We start from the raw sequence: 25,142 nt of genomic DNA on the forward strand, positions 1-25,142 counted from the left end.
GCAAAATAAAGCAAGTGTGAAATTAGCCTAAGACTGAGCACAGCAACAAGAGACAAGGTAGTTTTGCTTCATCAGCCAAGTCTCTCTTAGGCCCTGTGGAGGTACCAGGGTCAGAGGATGCTTTCGTCCGCTGGCCCAGCTGTCTTTAGAAGGTCCACATGGCCAAGGGCTCATCCCACTGAATGCCCGCTTTCCTTCCCTGTGGGTAGAATACTACTCATCCAACAAAACCCCGTGAAGATAAAACAGTGTGGAAAAACTTTATTGAACCGCTAACAGACTAATAGCATATAGAGTAGTCCCAGCAAGCACAGAAGATGGTGTAAATTACAGAGTCTCACCCTTCCGCTTACTCACCGGGATTAGAACAGCTGCAACTTTAGGCCTTCCAGGGCTGACTATCCCAACCAGTGGCACCCCGCTTTGGTGGGCACCCACAGAGAGGAAGCAACGACAAGGTAAGGAAGCTGATAGTCTAATGAGGCATGTAGCCAGGTGACCTGATTGTCCCATTCTGGCTTCTCCGAACAACTCCATTAGGCCAGATGACCAGATGGTCCCATCTTGGCTTCTCTGAATGTCTCCATGGGGCCATGTGACCTTATTGTCCACCCTGGCTTCTCCAAATATCTCCATTGATGGTTCAGTGACGGTCAGTGGATCAGATCGGCGTTTCTCCAGTTAGGGCCGTGGTCCCTTAAGCTGCATTTATCATAGAATGTGCTGACTGTGCCCACAAAGAACATGCAGACATTGGAAGTGAACATAGCCAGAAAATAATCCAGCAACGCGTGCATTACACTGCAATATTCAGTTATGAACACTGCATGTCTGTGTGTGCACGCAGTCTAGTGAAAAATTAATGGTGCGCTTGATGTGCAGATGAAGCTAGTGGCCCCTGAGGTTCTGCCCTATGGCAGTAGCATATGATATCACGGGCTGTAAATCGCACATGGATCACAAGATCCCCACCCTTGACCTACAAGAATTGATGCTGTTTTGAAGACAAGAGAACGCCAAATATTGATTTGATTTAGATTTCTCTTTTGTTCATTCACTTTGCATTTTGTTAGCAAAAACCTGCTGACAGATTCTTGTTATGTAATCTGAAGATAGCAGGAGATAGAGGCTGAAACATAGAATTCAGGGATGTGTCACTTGTCAAAGTGCAGTGCTGTTGTTTACTAACTAGGAAGGATTTATCTCTTAGAGATTAACATTGCAGGAATACATCAGTCTGTGATAAGCACCTCACTGTCCATGGACTTTGGAGTTATTTTTTGGTATGGGCTGGGTTTGCTTTCTCAGCTCTGCTTCATTCTAAATCTAAAAGCTCCGATTGTGTCAGAGCGACTTCACCCAGTAATCTAAGTGATACATCATTGGATTCAGCTTCCCTTTGCCTAAATTGCTCTGCTCCCACATCATCCCGTCAGCCACCGGACTACTACAGCTAATATCCCACATCTTCCTGTCAGTCAGAGCCACCGGACTGCTACCCCTAATATCCAACATCATCCTGTCAGTCAGAGCCACAGGACTACTACCCCTAATATGGAGGATGTGTGATGGGTATATGGGCACTGGACTATGGGATGGAGGAGTGAGGGGGGATTCATTTCTGTCCTGTGCTCTCTGCTCCTTTCTGGGGGCAGACAATGGCTGGGAGATTATGTTCCCGGGGATGCTAGATTTCTTCCACCATGGCATTGTCTGCTGAGGTGTCGTGAAGTGAGAAAACTAGTGCTCATAGCAACTAATCACAGCTTAGCTTCTTTGCTTAGTGATTGGTTGCAAGGAAAACTGTTGCTCATAGCAACCAATCACAGCTCAGCTTCTTTTAAACAGCTCTGGTGAAATGAAAGATGCTTTGTGATTGGTGATACACACACACATACATTCACTTTTATATATATAGATGTGTGTGTTTATGCACATGTATGTGATCAGAATGTTTATCACTGATACTCAGTGTCGAGAAAGGTCCAAAACCTATGGCCTCCTGCTATAAGTCAAAAACATATTAGACCATACTATATGCTGAGAACTCACTTTTTACGTCAAGAGCTGTAATGAAAGCTGTAAATAGGATAAATTGATCTGATCCTCCAGACACTGAAGAAGACGGCTCCTGGGCTCTGATAGACTAATAGCCTAACACCTCTGAAAGGGTTTTTATTCCTTTTTTTGGGCATTTTTGATAATTATTGAATTCTGAAACCTCGCAGTTGAATTTATTGAATGATTGGTGGAAACTAAAATACATTATATCAGCAGTTTGGCTCTGATATATGAATGATCCATAAGGTTAGTTTGTCATTGCAAAATGAATTGAATTTATTGTGAGATTTCTTCATTCTGTTGTCTGATCATTCAAAAAGTTTAAAATGTACTTTTTAGTCAGACGAAGACCTATAGAAAGGCATAATTTTGCTGCCCAAATCCCCCACAACAAGGTGAAACTGTATTTGGTGCACATTACAGTTTAATTTATCCAGGACCTTGTCCCAATTCACATGCTCTTTAACATTCTCTACTCTTTTAAATGCATGGTTCTTTTTAATCAGCTTTCTGTCAGCACTATAGATACTGGAACTTTCTTGTCCTTACTTCCCATGCATGTGTAATGCATGCCATTGTCCAATGACTTGCTTATACTGGGTTCATAGAATCATAGAATCGTAGAGTTGGAAGGGACCTCCTGGGCCATCTAGTCCAACCCCCTGCTCAAAGCAGGATTCGCTAAATCATCCCAGTCAGATGTCTGTCCAGCCTCTGTTAGAAGCATGCAAAACAGAAGCCGCGGAGACACCATCACATGTTTCTCAACGCAAGCAATGACTAGCCAGGTCTTTCACCGGGAAGGAACAACCACGGGAAGGGCAGTCTCCAATGAAGGAAACCACCTATGCCAAAACATGGTATCCATCCACAGACAGCTGTTTTGGGGTATTTGCCCCTCATCAGTGTGGAGTAGGAAACTGGCTAGTAGGAGAAATGCCTAGTAGAAGACTGTGAGAAATGAGGATGATTGACCTCATGGAGATCAACATCCGACACTGCGGAGACACCATCACATGTTTCTCAACGCAGTGATTCTAGAGCACTGCCCCCATCCCTTATGGGAAATATGCGAAGCATGCAAAACAGAAGCCGCGGAGACACCATCACATGTTTCTCAACGCAAGCAATGACTAGCCAGGTCTTTCACCGGGAAGGAACAACCACGGGAAGGGCAGTCTCCAATGAAGGAAACCACATATGCCAAAACATGGTATCCATCCACAGACAGCTGTTTCGGGGTATTTGCCCATCATCAGTGTGGAGTAGGAAACTGGCTAGTAGGAGCAATGCCTAGTAGAAGACTGTGAGAAATGAGGATGATTGATCTCATGGAGATCAACATCCGACACTGCGGAGACACCATCACATGTTTCTCAACGCAGTGATTCTAGAGCACTGCCCCCATCCCTTATGGGAAATATGCGAAGCATGCAAAACAGAAGCCGCGGAGACACCATCACTTGTTTCTCAACGCAAGCAATGACTAGCCAGGTCTTTCACCGGGAAGGAACAACCACGGGAAGAGCAGTCTCCAATGAAGGAAACCACCTATGCCAAAACATGGTATCCATCCACAGACAGCTGTTTCGGGGTATTTGCCCCTCATCAGTGTGGAGTAGGAAACTGGCTAGTAGGAGCAATGCCTAGTAGAAGACTATGAGAAATGAGGATGATTGACCTCATGGAGATCAACATCCGACACTGCGGAGACACCATCACATGTTTCTCAACGCAGTGATTCTAGAGCACTGCCCCCATCCCTTATGGGAAATATGCGAAGCATGCAAAACAGAAGCCGCGGAGACACCATCACATGTTTCTCAACGCAAGCAATGACTAGCCAGGTCTTTCACCGGGAAGGAACAACCACGGGAAGGGCAGTCTCCAATGAAGGAAACCACCTATGCCAAAACATGGTATCCATCCACAGACAGCTGTTTCGGGGTATTTGCCCCTCATCAGTGTGGAGTAGGAAACTGGCTAGTAGGAGAAATGCCTAGTAGAAGACTGTGAGAAATGAGGATGATTGACCTCATGGAGATCAACATCCGACACTGCGGAGACACCATCACTAGTGTTGAGCATTCCGATACCGCAAGTATCGGGTATCGGCCGATACTTGCTGTATCGGAATTCCGATACCGACTTCCGATATTTTTTCAATATCGGAAGTCGGCATCGGAATTGGAAGTTCAAAGTTGATTGACAGCCTGACGTCATCATGATGCGCGGTGTGTGCGCATCATGATGCGCCGTCATTTCGGGCCTTCCGGGGGTCTCTGCCGGCCTGCCGGGGGGCTGTGTGGACTGCCCGGGGTCTGTACCGGCCTGCCGGGGGGCTGTGCCGGCCTGCCGGGGGTCTGTGCACCCTGTGGGGGTCTGTACCGGCCTGCCGGGGGGCTGTGCCGGCCTGCCGGTGGTCTGTGCACCCTGTGGGGGTCTGTACCGGCCTGCCGGGGGGCTGTGCCGGCCTGCCGGGGGGCTGTGCTGATGTCCGGGGGTCTGTGCAAGCATCGTCCGATGGGACTATAAGTCCCATCGGGCGATGCCTGCTACCATGACAGTGATTGACACATTAGCCAATGATGGGACAGTAGTAGTCCCATCATCCGGCTAATGTGTTAAATGTTAAAAAAAAAAAAAAAAAGTCCCTAGTCTCACTTTATGCCATTGCTGCGTGGGAAATTCCCACACAGCAATGGCATAAAGTGAGACTAGGGACTTTTTTTTTTTAAGTGGCGGAGGAATACAGTGCGGAAGGATACCTACCTTCCGTCATTGGATTCCTGCAGCCCGTAGAGAACGGCAGCATCAACTGATGCTGCAGTTCTCTACCCAAGATCGTCGTGGGACACACTCGTGGACTGCTTCGGATCGTGGGTGAGTATTTTTGTGGTTTGTTATGTTAATATTTATTCCGTAAAAGACAATGGCTTCGGGGAACAATGTGACAAGTATTGGTAAGTATGTTACTCTATGTTATATGTACTGTATGTCTATGTATGTATTGTATGAATGTATTGTATGTAGTATGTATGTAGTATATATGTGGTATGTATGTAGCATGTAGTATGTATGTAGTATGTATGTAGCATGCATGTAGCATGTAGTATGTATGTAGCATGCATGTAGTATATATGTAGTATGTATGTGGTATGTATGTAGCATAGTATGTATGTAGCATGCATGTAGTATGTATGTAGTATGTATGTGGTATGTATGTAGCATGTAGTATGTATGTAGCATGCATGTAGTATATATGTAGTATGTATGTAGCATGTAGTATGTATGTAGCATGCATGTAGTATGTATGTAGTATGCATGTAGCATGCAGTATGTATGTAGCATGCATGTAGTATATATGTGTTATGTATGTAGCATGTAGCATGCATGTAGCATGTATGTAGTATGTATGTAGTATGTATGTGGTATGTATGTAGCATGTAGCATGCATGTAGTATGTATGTAGTATATATGTGGTATGTATGTAGCATGTAGTATGTATGTAGCATGTAGTATGTATGTAGCATGCATGTAGTATATATGTAGTATGTATGTAGCATATATGTAGTATGTATGTAGCATGTAGTATGTATGTAGCATGCAGTATGTATGTAGCATGCATGTAGTATATATGTAGTATGTATGTAGCATATATGTAGTATGTATGTAGCATGTAGTATATATGTAGTAAGCATGTTGCATGCATGTAGTATATACGTAGTATGAATGTAGCATGTATGTAGTATGTAGTATGAATGTAGCATGTATGTAGTATGCATGTTGTATGTATGTAGCATGTAAATTTTTTTTTTTTTTTTTTTTTTACATTCAACACATTAGTCGGATGATGGGACTACTACTGTCCCATCATTGGCTAATGTGTCAATCACTGTCATGGTAGCAGGCATCGCCCGATGGGACTTGTAGTCCCATCGGACGATGCCTGCACAGACCCCCGAAACCTGCACAGCCCCCCGGCAGGCCGGCACAGCCCACCGGAGCCTGCACATACCACCGGCAGGCCGGCACAGCCCCCCGGCAGGCCGGCAAAGCCCACCGGAGCCTGCACAGACCACCGGCAGGCCGGCACAGCCCCCCGGCAGGCCGGCACAGCCCACCGGAGCCTGAACAGACCCCCCGGCAGGCCGGCACAGCCCCCCGGCAGGCCGGCACAGACCACCGGAGCCTGCACAGACCCCCTGGCAGGCCGGCACAGCCCCCCGAAAGGCCCGTACAGACCCCAGAGAGGCTGTACAAGGCAAAAACAGGGTTTTTCTTATTCCGATACCGGAAGTCCCATAGACTTGAATGGGACTTCCGGTATCGGAATCGGCGATACCGATACTTTTTTTTAAGATCGGCCGATCCATTCCGATCCGATACTTTGAAGTATCGGACGGTATCGCTCAACTCTAACCATCACATGTTTCTCAACGCAGTGATTCTAGAGCACTGCCCCCATCCCTTATGGGAAATATGCGAAGCATGCAAAACAGAAGCCGCGGAGACACCATCACATGTTTCTCAACGCAAGCAATGACTAGCCAGGTCTTTCACCGGGAAGGAACAACCACGGGAAGGGCAGTCTCCAATGAAGGAAACCACCTATGCCAAAACATGGTATCCATCCACAGACAGCTGTTTCGGGGTATTTGCCCCTCATCAGTGTGGAGTAGGAAACTGGCTAGTAGGAGCAATGCCTAGTAGAAGACTGTGAGAAATGAGGATGATTGACCTCATGGAGATCAACATCCGACACTGCGGAGACACCATCACATGTTTCTCAACGCAGTGATTCTAGAGCACTGCCCCCATCCCTTATGGGAAATATGCGAAGCATGCAAAACAGAAGCCGCGGAGACACCATCACATGTTTCTCAACGCAAGCAATGACTAGCCAGGTCTTTCACCGGGAAGGAACAACCACGGGAAGAGCAGTCTCCAATGAAGGAAACCACCTATGCCAAAACATGGTATCCATCCACAGACAGCTGATTCGGGGTTTTAGCTAATACCCCGAAACAGCTGTCTGTGGATGGATTGGAGTGAAGCGGCAGTTTCTTGTCGGTAAGCTCGGTGCCTCCTCCCCGAAGGCCACTGTAAATTTCCCCTCTGTTGCTGGTCTCCTCTCTGGTCACTGTTTGTCGTTCTGGCTCTCTCACCCCCCCACAGTCTCTTGCTCCGTGTCTGCCGTTCTGCTAACTGACCTCCTTGTGCGCTCCCTGCCCCTTTTATACTCGCCCCACCCCTTGCTGTCCTGTCACTCTCAGCCATCCACCTTCCTCCCCCGGTCCCCGGGTACAGTTCCCTTAGGAAATTAGCTGGCGGTCACCTTGGTTCTGGCCCGGACACTCTGCGGGGGCCCTCCTCCCTACACTCCCCTATCCTGTATGCTTGCCAGTCCTCAGGCAAGGGCCTTAAAATACTTGGGTTTGTCTGCAGAGATGTCAGTTTTTGTTTCCATATGAACTGGTCCTGTTCGTATCGTTCGGGCTGTTTGCCAGCCGTTGACCGCTCGGAGCGTCTAAGTTTGACTAGGGTGGAGTCTTCTGGGGTGGTGGACGGTGGTGGGCTAGTTGGTTTGGGCAGGCTAATTGGGTCAGTTGAGTTGTCATTGAGTGGAGAGCCCATGGATATCGTGGGGAAGTCTTCTTCGTCGTCCAGGTCCCAGACCACTGGCAATGGTTCAGAGACCTGAGGAGTAGGTTCAGGTTGTACCAGGTCGGTGGAAGTATGTGTGGGTCGCCCTCCCAGGGCAGTGGGTTACTCGGTACTGGGCCGGTGTCAGGGGGATGTGTCGCGGCAGCAGTGACCCGGTCCGTGGCCCTGGGTGCCCAAATCAATGGTGGTTTGTGGAATGTAGTTAATGGAATAGTTCATGACACCACCTGTGGTGTTCGACAAGGGAGGTGTTAAGCCAACGCCACATGCAGATCAGCTGGGACTGATGGTGTGGTGCGGCAAAGATGGTGTAACTCCCCACAGGTGGAGCTGTAATCCCAGGGCAGTGTAGGTGCTATGGGTGAGGAGAGGCGCAGGATGGTATGGATGCTGGTACCCAGATGTAGCGGTGCTGAAGGTGTTTGCGCACAAATGAATGGAGAACACCAGAGCTGCAGTTTCAAAGCTTTACTCACAGTTTGTGGTACACACTGGTGCCTGCCTCCGTGACGTGTCCTCTGGGGTAAAGACTCAACCAACCTCCCGGGCAAGTCAGGGCTCTCCTCTCCAACACTCCGCCAACATGTACCTTCCTGAACGACTCTGCCAATGCGACTTGTGGTGTGAGGCACTCGAGTACCTAGTAACCCTGGAATGCCTCCTAGGAGATGTTCCTAGAACTCTACTTGCACTGCAGACAGCTGTAGCCTGCTTCGGGGATGCCTCACTCCCGGCTCTCTATCTGTGTTGCTGTTGTGCCTCAAGTCTTGGATGGGAGTAATGCAGTTACAGCCAACTACTCCAAAGGTGTCTGCTGCAGAACCATAAGTGTCCATACAACCTCGGGGACCGGGCCCCGGCATTGCGCTGAGAACCTATAGGCAGGGTTCCTCTTCCAACCCACTTCTCCTTTCTGTTCTCTACACCTTCGTTCCATACTTGACTCTCTTTCTTATGGAAACTTAGGTTACAGTTCTACGTCTTTCCACCTTCCTTACTTTCCCATGCCAGCTGGCTCAGGTCACTGAGGCAGCTGCAGCACTCCTTCCTCCATCCCTTCTTCCAGGGATCCTCACTCCTCTCTCCTCTGGGACTCACCCCAGACTGACCTGTAATTCTAAACCTTCCCAATCTTTTATATGGATCTAAACTCCACCCACCTCCCAACACATCCAGTGTTCCAAGCAGGGAACCACCAGAGGTGCTCTGCTACTCTCTAAGCACTGAGGCGCGATGTGGTTGTACAGAACTACCCTGTTGTGTGGGGTGCAAGTGTTGGAGTGTGGAAAGGAGCTCCCAACTTACCCAGACGGTGGGGCACCACACCTTAGGAGAAGGTGCAGTACCTCTGTGGCGACTGAGCCTCAGGGGTGCCACACATGGGCGTAACATATAACGGTGCACAATGCGAGTGGGCAGTGTTCCGTCTTTCTCGGGTCGTATTTCGTATACAGGTCCTTCAGGGTTTATACAGCGTAGAACTCGGTAGGGACTATCTTCCCAGCGTGGCTCTAATTTGTTCTGGGGGCGTTGGTCTAGTACGAGTACTCGAACTCCAATTTGGAGGTTGGGAGGTGAAGATAGATTCCTTCCTGGGTGTTCTAAGTCTTGGAGTTTGGTATGAACAATTTGATGGAGAGTTTGCAGCCGGTGTCGGTGATTCGTACCCATGATGATACCCCGGTCCAGGGCTGGGGCTCCTCTGGGTCCAACTCTACCTCCGTGATCCCTTTGCCTTCTCGTCCGAATAGCAGGGAGAAGGGGGTATAGCCGGTAACTCGATGCACCCGGTTGTTATAAACCCATACTAGTTCAGGGACATATTCGGGCCAACGGGCCTTCTTGTCATGCTCCAGAGTATGCAACATTTGGATTAATGTCCGATTAAATTGTTTGCAGGCCCTGTTTCCCTGCGGGTGGTATGACGTGGTCCAGGATTTGTCAATACCGTAGAGACGGTGTAGCTCCTCCATAATTTTTCCCAAAAAAACAGGCTCCTTGGCCGGAATGTATACTTTGAGGGCAGCCGTACACTTGTATGAAGTTTCTACAAATTACGGAGGCGGCCAACTCCGCGGTTTGGTCTCGAGTGGGAGTGACCACAGCGAACTTGGTGAAATGGTCTACCATGACGAGGCAGTGTTTGTACCCCTGGAATGCGGGACCAATGGTCAGGTAATCCACTGTCAGAAGCTCGAGGGACGCTGAGGTCACTATTGTTTGTACTAGGGCTCGCTGGGTGGGCAGTTTGGCTAATTCGCATAGGCGGCAGGCCCTCAAGTCTTGTTCACAACAGCATGCAAGCGTGGATGGTAAATTATCTGCTGCAGCCATTGCAAGGTCTTTTGAGCTCCGAAATGAGCCCCTTTTTCGTGGCCTTCTCGAGCCAGTTTGTTGAGTTGGGCTCCGGGCGCAACTACCTGCCAAATCATCATAGATGTTGTCCGTGATGTCATTTTAAGATACAATAGTCCCTTTCTGATAACCAGCCTTTCCCATTGTCGTAACATCAGCGACATGTCCGGAGTCAAAGTCTGTCTTTGGGAGTCAGTGGGCAATTTGCCAGCAACTACCCGTTGCCGGAGGGGTCCAATTTCTTCATCTTCTTGCTGCTGTTGGATCAATTTATCATGGGATTGCTCTAGCATGCCCCTTAGGGTTTCTGAGGAGGATACTTTCTGGGTGGCAGCCGTGAGCACGGCGGCGGTAAGGGCGAACGGTATCTCTTCCCCTTCCAGTTCGTCGTCTCGACTCTTCCCTGGAGTTGTATGTCAGATCCTAGACAGGGCGTCAGCATGTACAATTTCGGCCCCTCTTTTATAGATGATCTTATAGTTGAATTTAGCCATCCGGGCCACCCATCTTTGCTCCAGAGCCCCCAGTTTGGCGTTCTCCAAATGGGCCAGTGGGTTATTGTCGGTCCACACCACCACTTCGGAGTCCGCCAGGTACTCTTCAAACTGCTCCGTCATGGCCCAAACTGCTGCGAGGAGCTCGAGCTTAAAGGAGCTGTAATTGTCAGGGTTGCGCTCGGAATCATCAAGTGAGCGGCTTCCATACATGATCACTCTCTCCCGGCCATCTTGAACTTGTGACAACACAGCCCCTAGCCCATAGAGACTCCCGTAAGTGTGCAGGATGAACGGTTGCAAGAAATCCGCATAAGCTAACAAAGGGGCACCCGAAAGTGCAGCCCTAAGGTCTTGGAAGTCCTCTTCTTGGGGATGTTGCCAACGGATTTTCTGTCTATTTGCCCCAGCGGGAGCCCCTTTCAGCAGGTCGTGCAGGGCTCGGGCTCAGCAAGCAAAATTCTTTACGAAACGACGGTAGTATCCGGCCAACCCCAGGAAGGCCCGCACGTCTTTTATCGTCTTGGGGGTAGGCCACCCCTGGATAACAGCAACCTTTTCCTGGGACGGTCTTACACCTTACGCCGAGACGGTATGCCCCAAATATTTGATCTAGGTGCGAAATAGGTGGCATTTGTGGGGTTTTACCTTCAACCCGTACTTTTGCAGCCAGCCGAGTACCTGCCCCAGCCGCCTCAGGTAGTCCTCAAACGTGGCAGAATAGATGATGATATCGTCTAGGTATAACATGGCCTCGAAATTGAGATCCCCCAGACACCGCTCCATCAACCGCTGAAAGGTTCCCGGGGCATTGTCCAGTCCGAACAGCATCCGATTGAACTCAAATAGTACCATGGGAAGTATGAACACCGTCTTAGCCCTGTCTTCTTCTGACATGGGCATCTGCCAATACCCACTGTCCAGGTCCAAAGTCGAAAAGTACGTTGCCTTTCCCAAGGCGGACAAGGATTCTTCTATACGGGGTAGTGGGTGCGAGTCTTTGATGGTACAGGCGTTCAGCTTTCGATAGTTCACGCAGAACCGTAGAGTGCCATCCTTTTTGCGGACCAGCACGATGGGAGCCGCCCAGGGGCTTGGGCTTTCTTGGATAACTCCCTTTCGTAGCATTTGAGCCAGTAAAGTTTTCACCTCTTGGTAGAGCTGTGGAGTAATCTGCCGATATTTAGATTGTGAGCCCCATCGGGGTCAGTGATGATAATGTGTGCAAACTGTAAAGCGCTGCGGAATATGTTAGCGCTATATAAAAATAAAGATGATGATGATGATGATATCATTCGCGGATGGGGGCCGCTCTTGCCGTGGGAATTTCATGGGTGATGGCGGTGGTACATCCAAAATCTTCCTCGTGACTAGCAAATACCTCGTGGTACTGTCCGAGCAGTGTTTTTATCTGGGAAAGCTGGGCTGAAGTTAGACCGGAGTGCTCGGCCCGCATTTGTTCCAGGATGTTTCGACCCTTCTCCTGAGTTGAGATCTCAGCAGCTTGTAGAGTCCGGATAGTCACTGCCCAAGGATACTCGGATTGCACTCTCAATTGGACCGCAGGGGCCGGCAGCACTTCTTCCAAAGGCCTTACTAGCTTGGCCAGTTCGGTCTGGGGCTTCAGGACGATGTTTTGGTCTTCAAGGTTGATGCAGCACACCAGGACGGTCCCCTTCTGCACTGTGGTCAGGGAGCGAGCCACCAGTATGCCAGGAGGCAAGCGCTCCGATTAGCATGGCTCCACCTGCATCTCTACTCCCTCCAAGGGTATCAAGGCTCGAATTGGCAGGGCCATCACTGTCTGCCCAGGGGTCAGTACAAGCAGGGGAGCCGCTGGCACGATGACTTTGCCCAGAGCCTCGCCCTCCCGGCAGTCCTGATGTACTCATGCTTCCCGCATCAACTGCTGGAATACCTGTCCTTGGGCTGTGCGGGAACTCCACTGCTTCAGGATCTCATGCATGGGATCATTGAGGAGCAGATTGCCGAACTCCCACAGTATGTTCATGCCTAGAATGACTGGATGCTGCTTATCAGTTTCACCTTTGGTCAGAACTACTCCTCTGCGGCCGAGGGATTTTCCGCACAGTGTCACCTGTACCCACACCACCCTCTTGTTTAATGGCCATCATGGTGGGTATCTCCCACGCTGCGGACACTCTCAGGCGAAGTGGCCGGGCTCCCCACACTCATGGCTCCGGGTCTGCGACGACCGACCGCCCCGGGTGGAGCGGGGCCCCCAGGGACCAGGATTGAAACTAGACCGTCCAGTCCTGGACTCAGTCCTTCTTTTCACTTCGGCCAACTCACCCTTGATGTTCTTCAACTCTTGTTTCATCTCCTCTACCCATTGGGGCTCCTCAACTGCATTCACGGAAGCCTCCACACTCCGGACCTTCCCCAAGGGGACCTGCTCTCGAGCGCGTGCTTAACTTCCCACCTCTGAAAAGTCCATACGTGCGTTTATTCTGACCTGCTCCCATAATGCCTGCTTTATTAACTTGTCCCGCAGTCCAGTCGACCAACAGGTCACGTAGTGTAATGTCAATAGGTCCTACCCCTACGCCGTCCTTCCTTTAGATGGCCGTGTGTAACTCTTGGAGGACATTCATATACTGGTTGATGGTCTCCCCCTCCCCCTGCATCCGACTGAACAACTGGGTCCTTAACTCTCCCACGTTGGTTGGGTCCCCATGGGTCTGTTCTAAAATCTGTAAAACTCTATCAAAGGTGTTACGGTGTCCCGGGGGCCTCAACATTACTGAATTCCGAGCCTCCCCATCTAATGCCATGAGAGCTACTTCGGCTTCCAGGTCAGGAGTCATCGGGTGCATCCGAAAGAGTCCCTGCATTCGCTCTGTCCTGCTCCATAGCATGGTATTGGAGCCAGAAAACCTAGGCAGGTTGCTCAGCATAGCCCCCACCGAAATGCTGGAACGGGGGCCCTCATTATCTGCTGAGTTTACGGCCCTGCCCTGGTCTGGGGCGTTGCTGTCCGCGCTCGGAGACTGCATCCTGCTGACTACGCCAAATGTAGGTAATAGCAGGTACGCAGGATGCAGTGACGAGACGCGAGACTGAGTTGTACTTTGAGAAGTAACTTTATAAATTGAAGCCGCTAGGGCTATACTAAGCAACCAAAAACAAAGTAACAACAATTGTCCTCACAGGGACTCAGTACAACCAAACACTATTAAAGAGAACATGAATAGCCCGGCAAAGGCCGGTTACTATAGGGCCGCGGTATGGCCGACTTTGGGTCCTTATCTCCTATAGTGTCACTTATCCGTCCTGACATCCCTCGGCGTCTCTGATGAAGCTGCTTTGGCGTCGCAGCTGCTGGGCCCAGCTGCTGAAGATCTGGCGCAGTCTTCGGGCGCCCCAGCGCCCGGGAGGGGTTGGGGCACAACAGGCCCTGGGTGAGTCCTTTGATGAGGTAACCCCCTGTAAAGACAGCAGGGTTCCGCTCGTTAGCGGGTTCAGGGAGACTCCAGTCCCCAAGCAGGGGTGTGTCGCAGTTACCAGGAGTGGTGGTTGGTAGGCCACGTGCACGCCCTGGGGCTGGGCAAAGAGTTTCTCTGTTGGCGAGGAGTAGGCCCCAGCTGCCGACTGCAGCGGGGTAATGGCAGCTGCAGGCGGTGATGGACAGGCCGCAGCTGCGGGCTGAAGCGGGGTGGCAGCGTCCAGGGGTGGCAGCAGGCAAGCCGCAACCGCGGGCTGGAGTGAAGCGGCAGTGGTCGCGAGAGGCAGCGGACAGACCTCAACGAGCTGGAGCACAGCGGCAATGGACGACCGTGGACCGGCCGAGACCCCGGATTGGAGTGAAGTGGCAGTCTCTTGTCGGTAAGCTCGGCGCCTCCTCCCCGAAGGCCACTGTAAATCTCCCCTCTGTTGCTGGTCTCCTCTCTGGTCACTGTTTGTCACTCTGGCTCTCTCACGCCCCCACAGTCTATTGCTCCAAGTCTGCCGTTCTGTTAACTGACCTCCTTGCGCGCTCCCTGCCCTTATTATACTCGCCCCTCCCCTTGCTGTCCTGTCACTCTCAGCCATCCACCTTCCTTCTCCGTTCCCCGGGTACAGTTCCCTTAGGAACTTAGATGGCGGTCCCCTTGGTTCCGGCCCGGACACTCTGCGGGGGCCCTGCTCCCTACAAGTGAAAAAAAAAATTTCTAAAAATATTTAAATAATTCAAAAATAAAAGCTCATTTCACCCCCCTTTTTTCCCCCATTTAAAATAGTACAATAAAAAAATACACATCTTTGGTATTGCTGTGTTCACAAACCCCCAAGTTCACAAATGCCCAATCTATCAAGATATAAAAATAAGTACCGTAATCAGACAGGTAAACAGCGCAACAAGAAAAAATTAAACCTCCGGAATTACCTTGTCTTTTGGTTTTCGCAACATTGCATTAAAATGCAATAACAGGCGATCAAAACCAAACATCTACTCAAAATGGTATCTATGAACACCTCAGCTCGGTATGAAAAACATAAACCCTCACTTAGCCCCAGATCCCCAAAACTGTTGACGCTACTTCTCCCTGAAAATTGCTTTTTTTTTCCAAACTTAAAGGAAAACCAGCCTATACATGTTTGGTATCTGTGAACTCTGAATGGCATGCAGAATCATAAATAATGTCAGATCAATTTTATCATTTAGTTAACATGGTAAAATAATACACCAAAAAACAAATGCATTGACTCGACTGAAGTCAAGTTGTGGTAAATGGACTCCTCCTTGGTGGTTCATAATTACTGTGGAGTTGAAGTGGTCGGCATATTGGCTTGGCTACGGTGGCAATTTAACTGATATGTTAACCGGTTTAATGGTTGAATATTTAATCCCTTTCCAACATTGGGTATAATAGTATGCCCCCGACTTCCTCTGTTTGGTGTGGGCTTTGGCGCTGAGCCTGCATCTTTACAGGCACATGACTGCGGATCTATACAGTTGACATGTGTACACAACAGCCGTGGGTGGAATCGCGATCCACCGTGGCTGTTAACTAGTTAAATGCCGCTGTCAATATCTGCGCTTACCAGAAGTGCGTCGCTAATCCCACCCATCAGTGACCCGTCACATAATCATGGGTCACCAATGGGTCGCCATCACAACCAGAGGTCTGCAGCATACCTCTATGGTTGTCATAGCCAGTTGCTATGAGGGCCACCCAGTGATCGGCGCTCATAGCAAGTGAGCATTTCTGCTACACACAGGTGATCTGTTTATCGCCTGTATGTAGCAGAAACGATCAAAGTACTGCAGCTTCTAGTCTCCCATGGAGACTATTGAAGCAGGTAAAAAGAAAAAAAACGTTTTTAAAAATATATCTGAAAAAAATATATAAAGTTCAAATCACCCCCATTCGCCCTATTCAAAATAAAACAATAAAAAAAATCAAATATACACGTTTGGTATCGCTATGTTCAGAGTCGCCCCATCTTTCAATATTAAAAAAAAAATTAACCTGCTCGCTAAACAGCATAGCAAGAAATAAGTTTGAAATGTCAGAATTACATCTTTTTGGTCGCCGTTATATCGCAATAAAAGGCAATAACGGGCGATCAAAAATGTAATTTTTCTTTTTACAAATTTTGGAATTTTTTTTTTTCACCACTTAAATAAAAAAAAATCTAAACATGTTTGGTGCCTGTTAACTCGTAATGACCCGGAGAATCATAATGGCAGGTCGGTTTTAGCATTTAGTGAACATGGTAAAAAAAAACAAAAACAGAAAACAACTGTGGAATTGCAGTTTTTTTTGCAATTTCACCACACTTGAATTTTTTTTTCCACTTTCCAGTATAGGATTTGCTAAAACCAATGGTGTCGTTCAAAAGTACAACTTGTCCAGCAAATATCTGGAATGGAATGGACAAGGCAACTGTTAGGTGGATTCATAACTGGCTTAGTGATCGGACCCAAAGAGTGGTCGTAAATGGCTGCACATCCAGTTGGAAGAATGTCTCAAGTGGGGTACCACAGGGCTCTGTCCTGGGCCCTGTATTGTTGAACATCTTTATCAATGATTTAGATGAAGGAATTGAGGGTAAACTGATTAAATTTGCTGATGACACAAAGCTAGGAGGGATAGCTAATACTAGAGAAGAGAGAGGATTCAAAAAGATATAAATAAACTGGAGAAGTGGGCAGCAACTAACAGAATGGTTTTTAACAGGGAAAAATGCAAAGTACTACATCTGGGCAATAAAAATGAAAAAAGCATATATAGAATGGGAGGAATAGGGCTAAGTGACAGCACATGTGAAAAAGACTTGGGTATACTAATAGATCACAGACTGAATATGAGTCAACAGTGTGATGCAGCAGCAAAAAAGGCAAATGCAATTCTAGGATGTATTAACAGAAGCATACAGTCTAGATCACGTGAAGTCATTATTTCCCTCTACTCCTCTTTGGTCAGACCTCCTCTGGAATATTGTGTCCAGTTTTGGGCACGACATTTTAAAAAAGACATCAACAAACTGGAGCAAGTTCAGAGAAGAGCGACCAGAATGGTGACCGGTCTGCAAACCCTGTCTTATGAGGAAAGGTTGCAGGATTTGGGATTGTTTAGTTTGCAAAAGAGAAGACTGAGAGGAGACTTAATAGCTGTCTACAAATATCTAAAGGGCTGTCACATTGTAGAAGGATCAACTTTATTCTCATTTGCACAAGGAAAGACTAGAAGCAATGGGATGAAACTGAATGGGAGGAGACACAGATTAGATATTAGTAAAAACTTTTTGACAGTTAGAGTGATCAATGAGTAGAACAAGCTGCCACGAGAAGTGGTGAGTTCTCCTTCAATGGAAGTCTTCAAACAGAGGCTGGACAGACATCTGACTGGGATGATTTAGCGAATCCTGCTTTGAGCAGGGGGTTGGACCAAATGGCCCAGGAGGTCCCTTCCAACTCTACAATTCTATGATTCTATCTAGCTCTCACATGGCCATATGGACCAACAAGTAAACAAGTTATGGCTCTGGGAAGAAGGAGAGCAAAAAAAAAATGGAAATTCAATAGCTGAAATACCTCCGGTCTTTAAAGTCTTTTTTCCGGATTAATCAAAGCTGTGGACGATCTATGTCCAATGAAAAAGTTCTTGTTTGTTTTTGAAGTTTTGGCCAAAGGCAGTGGGAGGTCCAGGGTTGGTAAGGGTTAGAATGTTGGTTTTGCCAAGGTCCCTACCCTGCACTGTTCCACTTTAAAGTTAAGACACATAATGCTTGTATCTCCTTCTACTATTTCTTCTGCTCGTAATGGTACAGCTCGTTTGAGTTTTGTACTCAAGCCCCTTCATAACAACATTTATGTATCTGGCGGTACCACCAAAACTAGTGAGAACCTGACATCTGATACATGCCGTCTAATCTCTAGGCATCATTTATCAGGCCCTGGCTGTATGATCTAAGTCGGGCAAGTTTGACTCTGAAATGTTGTGGTGTTTCAGAGAAAAACATATTTTAATAGCTGCCAGGAACCAAGCAACGTGACAGTCTAATCAGACATGCGGGTTCCCGTCGGCTTCTCATGCCTCCTACCAGTGGTTGAAAGGTCTCTGTCTATATGCACCTGTAGGCAGAGAACTGTCAATGCTGGACAGTGGGCAGTGAGAAGCTGCTGGGACCTGCCTGTCCAACTAGTCTACGCCTCAGCATTTCAGAGTCAAATTTACCTGGCTGAAATCATGGAGCCTAATACATGCTAAGCACAGATTGGGTGGCATGGATGAGATGTCAGTTTCTTCTTTGTAGCTGCTCTTTCACTCTTGAAATTCAAATTTGTTCTTATGTTTTGGTGATATAAGATCTTACTGTTGGTCATATATTTTTTCACTGTTATTGGATTGTCATTGTCATGCTCTTTTGACACTCTACCTCCTTATGACAAGTCACAGCCAATGGTAGATGATTATTGTGGGAGATAAAAGTGGTGAAGTTGAAGGCCAGATTAGTTCTCCAGGAGACCGGTGATGGGCATATTACTTAAAGTACAGAGATAATTTACCTGACATGTTAATGGTAGAATTTTTAATAAAATCTGTGGTCAACCCCCCCATCTAACAAAGCAGTTCATCATGTGTCACGTGTTTTGTGGCCAAGGGCAGCAGGAAGGACATCACTGGTAATTGTTGAAATGTTGGAATGTTGGTCTCTGCTCTGCGGTCCATCATATTCTTCTATAGAGTAGATGTAGGCTACGCAATGTACTTTATCCTAGTGGGCTCTGTGTATTCTTATAGAGCTACAGCACAAGAGGTAACTGAAAAACTAATTGACTTTTCAAGGCTGAGAAAATGGAAGAGGCTGTTAAATTGCAAGTAGATTAACACCTTCACAGGAAGTAGAAAAAGAAAAATTCAATTAAAGTTTTGCACTAAAAGCAATAGAAAATAATAGAGAGGAGCACGCTATTCCTCACATGTCAATATCAAATTCTAGAGATGCAAACTTAAAGGGGCGTCTCATGAACAAAGTTCATTTTAATCAACATTTTAATCAATAGACCTATGAATAATAATTTCCACATCTGGCTATTTGATCTGATTATACCACATCTTCTGGGCAGGGGATGAAGCAAAAGAGGATATAGACAGGACAGCATGGGATCACAGATGACTGTTTCATTGAGATAAAATGTTGCTTAAAGTGCCCCTGTCAGCAGGATTGTGCACAGTAACCTACAGACAGTGTCAGGTCGGTGCCGTTATACTGATTACAATCATACCTGGATTGATGAAATCTCTTTTGTGGTTGTTGTCTAATCTTTATTTTCAGTTAATAATATGCTCGTGATTCGGGGCGGCCTGTGGGGGGTCTTCATGTGTTGTTCTGCTTACATATTCATCCTTATGACAGGTCGCTGATTCCTAAGTGGCCTACCCCCAAGTTTACTTTGTGAATATCATATGCCAAAGACACTTCTGAGCAGCAACTGGCGGTGTTGGAGCCCAAGGTAAATAATAGAAACAAAGTGGAGGCAGAGGCCTAATTGGAACAAGTTTAATATCTGTAGTAGTGTGAATGTGGACAGAGCAGGAGAAATTGCCGGACACACAGCAGGGGATCAGCTGACGTTACTGAACCCCAATAACACTGGAGCATGTGTTGACTATGCAGACGGCACTTATGAGCAGCAACTGGCGGTGTTGGAGCCCAGGGATTACAGTTCAGGTGGTAGAAACATGAACACAACAGGAGACCTGGATACTGTTGCCAACCAATTATTTAATCTGGAAGAGAACTGGCAAATTCCTGCGAGATCCTGGCCTTGTGCATTTTCAGAAAAGTAAGCCGGTCAAGGTTAATGGAGGATAGTCGCATGCGACGGTCTGTTAGTACACCACCTGCGGCACTAAAGACGCGTTCCGATAAGGCTACTTTCACACATCAGGTTTTCGGCGTCAGGCGCGATCCGGCGTCGTGCCGGAATGCCGGATCCGGCAAATGTTTTGTAAAACCTGATGTGCCGGATCCGGTTTTCTGCCGGATCCGTCTTGTTCTTGACAGACAAAACCGGATCCGTCTCATCCGGTTCATCCGTTTTTCTATCCGTTTTTCGACGGATTACGTCGGATCTGGTTTTTAAAATTGACCCTTGTGGCCTTCCGAATGGGATTGGCTACTGGAAAACTATATATAGCATGTTCCTACAGCCCTTCTTTGACAGGTTGTAGAGGAGAAAGTGCAGGTTGGAGAGAAGAGCAAGTTACTGGCGAAGATGGATGTTGTCATTGGAAATATTACCACTAGAAGTTCTGTGACGGTTTCAGTAATGAGGGACAATTTTGCACTATACTTTATGTCACCTCAAGGTAGAGTACACTGGCAGGATGACAGAGTGTGAAAGATTTGTGCCCTAACCAAACTTGTGTACCTTCTGGACCAACAGTATATACCTTTGCCAACCAACGTTGGCTATCTTGTCATGGTCTTACTATTTTTAGCTTTAGGCCACAGGTGTGTACCTGGTTGTGTTTTATGCAAAGTATTTCACCTTTTAACAAAAGTTGTGTACATTGTTAGGAAATCACCAACAATAAACACAACTTTTCAGGTGAAATACTTTGCTTCAAACACAACCAGGAACACAACTGTGGCAAAAAGCTAAAATTTACCCACAGTTATATACCTGGTTTTGAATACCTTTTTACCTTTTAAATACCCTGTATTTAACCTTTTTTTTAAACATATTTCGCCGCAGAAAGAAATGACAGACAACCAGTGTAAACAATAATTTAACTTTTATTTAAAATATTTTTTTTTGTGTAAACTGTTTTTAAAGTTAAAAAAACTTTTTTAATAAAGGTTTGAAACTAACCAAATGGGCATTTTTATTACAAAAAAAACATTAGAACTCGGTGTAGTGTGGGGTGGAAATACTGCTGGAGGGGCTGCGGGACACTTCGACACTGGGTGTGTGGAGAGAGGACTGGGATCGTGGTGGGGAAGGAACAGTTAGAGGTGATGGTGTGGAAAAAGATACAGAATGGGTGGACATGTGGGAGGCAGAAGAGGTGGTGGGCGGTGGAGTGGAGGGTTGGGCAGGGACTGTAGGATCAGATGATGTTGATGGAAAGTTGTATGGGGAAGGAGTTTGGTACGGGGAAGGAGTTTGGTACGGGGAAGGAGTTTGGTACGGGGCAGGTTGCTGGAAGTGGGGAGATGTCTGGTACTGGGGAGGTTGCTGGTACTGGGAAGGTTGCTGGTACTGGTGAGGTTGCTGGTATGTAATAGGAGGGGGAGGATGGAAAGTGGCTGGAGGGGGTGCAGATGTAATAGGAGGGGGAGGATGGAAAGTGGCTGGAGGGGGTGCAGATGTAATAGGAGGGGGAGGATGGAAAGTGGCTGGAGGGGGTGCAGGTGGAGGAACTACAGTGGTGGGAGGTGGAGGTTGGGAGGTAACCTGCTGTAGAGCACCGTGGCACGAATGCATTACATGCATCTGCTGGGTAGGAGATAGTGTTGCCATGCGCTCCACAACAGACCTGAAAAAGGTGTGGTTTGGCGAAGATCTTGCTTCTGAATGCATGGTTTGCAGAAGTGTCTTCACCTCCAGAATGCTGGAGTTGATCTGCTGAAAGCCTGCGGAGATTTGCTCTGACAAGACTTTTAGACAGTTCTGGAAAGATGCATTCAGATGCAAGAACTCTGGCGCATAACTCTTTTCCTGACCCCTCTGCCGCTGCCGCCCAGTACCCGCAGGTGTACTAGAGGTGGCAGGGGCAGAAGGGTGGGGTAAAGGGAAAGCGATCTCCTCACCAGCAGCTTCATGTAATGTAGGCGGCCACGATGCTCCTGTGCTGGTGGATGGGACAGATGGGTCGAATGTGTGGGAAGGCTGGGAAGGTGCAGATGTACCGGGGTGGTCGAAGTGTCCCTCGGTGCCGGTCTCCTCAGGGATCGCCTCAGAAGGGTCCAATCGTGCAGGCTCCCGAGTGCTGCTCACCGTGCTGTGGAATAAAGAGAAAAAAAAACAATTAAAATACTGACATGGTATGGCCCTGGCTGAAAAAAAAAAGTTACATCTAACATTTTTTTTCACATGTGGTGTGTAATATTTACCTTCTAGTGACCATTGTTTCCCGGAGGAACGACAGGGCTTGTGCGTACTTGTACTTGCTCCTGCGTCCTCCAGATCCACTCGGGGCCCGCATCTCTTTATTGAACTCCTTCTTGAAACGATCCCTCACAGACCGCCACCGATTCACAATTCTGTTCCCTGAAACGAGAAAGGAGTGGTTAGTATACAACATCAGTGTTTCACAAACTCCAGTCCTCATGGTCCCCAGGGGTCATGTTTTCAGGATTTCCATAGTAAATAGAAATCCTGAACACATGATCCGTGGGGACCACGAGGACTGGAGTTCGGGAAACACTGGTTTACATCAAGCAACCGGTACTGTATATACTTACGCTCTTTAATCTGGGCCCGAACATCGAGGTCCTCCCAGCGGCCCACAAGGAGCGAACAGATTTCCTCCCAGAGTCGTCGGGTAACGATAAGGTCAGCGTGGCGGCGGTCAGCCATATTCCAGAGCGGCTCCCTTTCTCTGACGAGATCGATGAGGTGGTCCACATCGAGTCCTCCATCCTCACCGTCAGAGTCGGGAGCACGCTGTGAAGGCTGTTAAAGAAAAAGACAAAAATAACATAATTAGCCTCCACAAAAGAAATGAAATAAAAAGTGCAAAAAAACAAAGCAAAAATATTTATACTTACACGCTGGTGACCGCCGCGTTGCTGTCGCCGACGACCCTGGGAGGCACTGCGAGGACCTCTTGGCCGAGCACCAGATTGGGAAGACTAGAGAAGAAAACAAAAAATGTTATGTCTTTGGATGTAGGCATTTGTTTGCTGTGTGTGGTCTGCAGAACATTGTTTTCTATGTGTTGTGTGTAGTGTGATGTTGTGTTTCTGCGTTTGATGCAAAAAACTTACCAATTGTGAGCCCACTCCAGGTGTCTGTCCACCCCTTCCTTCTTCTTCTGGGAGCTCCTCTTCATCTTGTGATTCCTGTTTTGAAATAAAAGGCAATGAATAGACATATATTACAGAGATGATGGATTTTGGAAATAAAAACTTACCGTCAAACGCTGACGATGCGAGGGAGGGCTCCCAGAAGAAGATGTGCTGTCCTGTTGATGGCCAGACTCCATGGCTGTGGGTATTGCTGCTGCCAGTGATGCCATTTCTGCTGCTGCTGCTGCTGCATCTCTTTGGCGGCTGTTGAATAAAGGGAAACAAAGGGCCAATGAATATCTTGATATTCAATAGCCCTAGTTTGGAGGAATGGGGGATTTGATAATTACCGTCTCTCATCTGCTGCTGGCCTCCCCTCCTCAGCATGTTCCATTTGCTGCTCCATTTGGGGTGGTGGTGGTGCTGATGGTGCTGCAGTGGTCTCCTGCCTTCTCCTGCTGCGCTTGGTTGCTTTCTTGGGTGGCATGTTGGGTGTGGCTGTGGGTCCCACTGTCTTGCTTTTATATATGTCTTGTGGGCAGAGCTACTGAGCATGCTCAGACCAAAAAAAACGGATCCTGCCACCGGATCTGGCTTTCGCCGGATCAGGCGCATTGCGGCGCTCATAGGCTTTCATTGTGTGAAAAAGACGGACGCGCCGGATCCGGCGTGTCCGGCTTTTTCGCCGGAGACAAAAAACGTTACAGTAGCCGTTTTTTCCAGACGCCGGATCGCGACACATTGCCAGATCCGGCGAAAACCGGATGAAACGCATGGCCATCCGGCGCGATCCGGCGCAAATGCAAGTCAATGGGGGGGAAACCGGATCCGGCAGTGCATTTCGCCGGATCCGGTTTCTGTCAAAAGCGCCGGATCGCGCCTGACGGCGAAAACCTGATGTATGAAAGAGGCCTTATACACTAGCAGCAGGGCAAGCCAGCACCTCCAATGCATACTGGCTAAGCTCTGGCCATGTATCCAACTTAGAGACCCAAAACTTGAAGGGGGAAGAGCCGTGTGGGAGAACACTGAGAGGGCAAGACATGTAGTCTGTCACCATCTGACGGAAATGTTGCCTCCTGCTGACTGGAGCCGTCTGTGATGGTGTAGACATTTGTGGCGGGGACCCAAAACTTTGCCACATTTGGGCCATACTGGTCTTGCCTTGTGCTGAGGTGCTGCTTCTGCTCCTTCTTTGTGCAGAGCTTCCTCCACTGCCTCCACGCACTGAGCTGCTTTGCAAAGCACTAGCAGCACTACTCTCGGGTGGAATGTAGAACATGATGGAATGCACCAGTGTGTCTTGGTACTCCCGCATTTTACGCTCACGGTTCAACGGTGTTATGAGGCTTTGTAAGTTGTCCTGGTAGCGAGGATCTAGGAGGGTGTATACCCAGTAATCAGCCGTGTTGAGAATGTGGGCGATGCGGCGGTCGTTTCTCAGGCACTGCAGCATGAAATCAGCCATGTGCTGCAGACTGCCAACTGGCCAAGAAGCGCTGTCCCCTGCTTGAGGCATCATCTCTGCTAGCTCTGCATCACCCTACCCTCGCTCTACATACTGACTACTAGAGCATTGTGTACCTCCCTCCTCTGGACAGATGTCTTCCTCCTCCATTGACTCCTCCTCATCCTCCTCACAAAGTGTCCCCTGCCTAGGCCTTTGTGAGGAACCACGTTGCGCAGACTGTCCAGAAGCAGATGGCATTTATGACTCCTCATCCTCCACCTCTTCCACAACCTCCTCCCTTAGTACTTGCAGTGTTTTTTCAAGCAGGCAGATAAGGGGGATAGTCCTGCTGACTAGTGCATCATCTGGACTCGCCATCCGCGTGGAATCATTGAAGGCACACAAAACGTGGCAGATGTCCTTCAGAGAGGCCCACTCAGTGGTGGTGATGTGTAAACGTCGCGCAGTGCGACTTGTTTGCGCCTGATGCAGCTGGTACTCCATTACTGCTGCCTGCTGCTCACACAACCTCTCCAACATATGTAACGTTGAATTCTATCTGGTAGGTAGGTCACATATGATGCGATGTTCCGGAAGGCGGAATCAGCACTGCAGAGCTGCAATGCGCGATCTTGCCATGCTGG

Source organism: Dendrobates tinctorius, unplaced genomic scaffold, assembly GCF_039654945.1.
Source record: "Dendrobates tinctorius isolate UK_male_01 unplaced genomic scaffold, ASM3965494v1 ptg000113l, whole genome shotgun sequence".
In the NCBI taxonomy this organism is placed as follows: Eukaryota; Metazoa; Chordata; class Amphibia; order Anura; family Dendrobatidae; genus Dendrobates; species Dendrobates tinctorius.